Source organism: Mauremys mutica, chromosome 14 (genome assembly GCF_020497125.1).
Source record: "Mauremys mutica isolate MM-2020 ecotype Southern chromosome 14, ASM2049712v1, whole genome shotgun sequence".
In the NCBI taxonomy this organism is placed as follows: Eukaryota; Metazoa; Chordata; order Testudines; family Geoemydidae; genus Mauremys; species Mauremys mutica.
This window is the reverse complement of record NC_059085.1, coordinates 8,921,801-8,924,782: the sequence shown is the minus strand read 5'-3', so window position 1 is coordinate 8,924,782 and position 2,982 is coordinate 8,921,801.

The window sequence follows — 2,982 nt, the reverse complement described above, 5'->3', positions numbered from 1 at the left end:
TTATCCCTTTTTTTTCATTAAATGTTTTCCTAGTGAGGCTTTTGTCCTGTGTTAATTATTTCATACTTGTAGATCTACCGCCTTCTTGTTACCTTGCTGTTTTAAGGCCCATCTACACTACATTTACAATTGAGTCAAAGAGCTTGGTTAGAATGTCTTCTAGCCAGTTACATCATGGTTCAGTTCTGGAGTCTAAATGAGCCCTCAGCTTTAGCCTCTTATTTTACAAGTTGCTATGGTCAAAGTTACATGTTGGACACCAGAATTTTCTCCTATATCATGTCATTTGCTTCACACGATTGCTGATATCTAGAGATACATTAAGCTTGTCTCTCTCACCAACAGAAGTTGGTCCTTCAAAAGATATTACCTCAGCCACCTGGTCTCTCTGATTTTGAGAGGCTGCATTATTTAAAGAGGTGATTCTTCTGAAATCCAGTAATTTCTGGATGTGCAGGAACTACTGTTCTGGCTATATAACAGACGACCAGTGAAATCTTTTAACTATATACTTGCTGGTTTTCCATAAATATAAGAATTCAGTGATTATCATTAGAATTACTCATTAATTCCAAAAGGCAGTAAGGAGTAGACCAGCTGTTATTTGATAGAATTTGCCAGAAATCCAGTAGTCCCAAAAAATTTTAAAGAAAAATATCAACCATTTTCTTTACTGTCACTACAAAACATCTTTTTTAGAAAAATATAATTAGAGAGTTAAAGGCGTCTTTATTTTTCTCTCCCATTCTCCCCAAGTTACAGCTCACATATGTTGGTAGATACAAGGAGTAAACCAACGAGTGCATTTCTAAATCAAGGGAACTTTAGGTAATAAAGTGCTTTGGGAAACACAGCGCTTTGAAATCCATAGATGGAAGATACTACATAAATGCTAAGTATTATTCTTGTATGCAGTGTTGTTGTAGCCGTGTTGGTCCCAGGATACTAGAGAGGCAAGGTGGGTGAGGTAGTATCTTTTACTGGATCAACTTTTTGTGGTGAGGGAGACAAGCTTTTGAACTTACACAGATCTCTTCTTCAGCTCTCTTTCACCAACAGAAGTTGGGGTCCAATAAAAGATATTACCTCATCCACCTTGTCTCTCAAGTATTATTATTTTGCAACGTACTGAAGAGAAGAGAAAGTCACTTAATATTTATATTAGAAAGGCAAGGTGGGTGAGCTAACATCTTTTATTGGACCAACTTCTGGTGGTGGGAAAGACAAGCTTTTGAGAGCTCTTCTTCATCCAAAGTGTGTTAGGCATTTTACAGACAAGTATGAAGACAATCCTAACTCACAATCCTCAAAAGATTACTTGTAATTATCACCTCTAACGAGGCTATCACAAGTCCAATCAAGCACTCTCTCTTGGCAACTCTTCAGACTGCTGTGAGGGGATCCAGCTGCTGGAGCCCATGTGTTTTAAGCCTCCATAGTCTAAACTGTGTTCAGACACTGGCCGTATTGTGTGGCCTCTGAGCACTGTTGAGATGTACATCTTCCTGTCTGGTACCCCGTCCAGAGATGTGACCATGTGGCTCACTGTCCTGTCCCTGGAACCAGTGCTGACACCTCACTTTCCCTTGTAGCTTAAACACACCCTCTCCAAGAACTCCATGTAAGGTGCAAGCCTTCTGGGTTACCTCTTCAAGGGACGTAGTAGATGTAATGCATGAAACGCAGACACTTTGCACAGGATCTAACAATCTATTGCTTTTTCTTTAATAAAATGAGAAACACATAGGTCCATACAAAAATAATAACCCCTACACACATTTCCCTGTCCCTGTTTCATCACCATACTTGAACATTCTTCGGGCCGAGGTGAGGGTTGTCTGGGGCCATCCAAGGTCTTTCTGTTTCAACATATGACTTGGGTTCTGAAATAAGGAGCCTCCTCCTGCCCCAGCTCATTTACTCTGATCGTGACTGGTCCATCCATTTCCTTCCTCTAGCCCAGAACTTCCTGTTTGCCTCTCTGAGCCTCACCGTGAAACCTTTTATAACCTCCTGCTTTGTCACCTCTGTCTTTTTGTTCTGTTTGGTGAATTTCCAGTCTCTTCACTCCCCACTGCATTCAGACAAGAAGAGTACGTATCTTCTCCCAGCGCCAGCAAACCCACTGTCCCAAGGAACTAAATCAACCTTAATAGGTGGTCACAGAAATCTAATGACCCACTATTGAACCTGGTTTGGGAGGTACATGCTGAAAGGCTTGTAAGCAATAGGGGATATACACAGACAAAGTGGCATTCATGATACAGCAATTTTGAAAGTAACAACTTTATAAGAACTTCGTGGGAATTCGTGTTGCACATAGTTCATCAAATCACAGAGGTATACACCGATTACAATCTGGGGAAGTCGGAAACACATTTTGCTGTGAAATATTAGAATACCCCAATGTGGGGCATTGGAAGGGGAGAGGGGATTTACTCCTTGCTCTGAAGCACACAGCTTTGGCCAGAGAACAGATGGCCCATCTGTTACAGGGCTGCTGCCTATCACAAATACTGTAGCATTACTAGGGGGTTGTTAGCAGATCCACTGGGACAGGATATGCCATTGAAATGTGGCCATTTTCTCTTGCTACGGAATATTTCCTCAAGATGTAACCATAGTTTTATTCTTGATATCATGGATTCATAGATTTTAAGGCCAGATCATTTAGTCTGACCGCCTGAATATAACAAGCCATTAAATTTCAGCCAGTTGCCCCTGTACTGAGCCCAATAACTTGTGTCTGGCTAACACGTATCTTCCAGAAAGGCACCTAGTCTGGCTGTGAAGACACGAAGAGATAGAGAATCTGCGACCTCCACTGGTTTGTTCCAGAGGTTATATCACCCTCACCGTAACACTTTGTGCCTAATTTCTTATTTCCATGGGTCTGGCTTCAGCTTCCAGCCCCTGGTTCTTGCCACGTTCTCCCGTGTGACACCACTCCGCCCTTCGCGCCGCCACCCCAGTTCTGGCAAC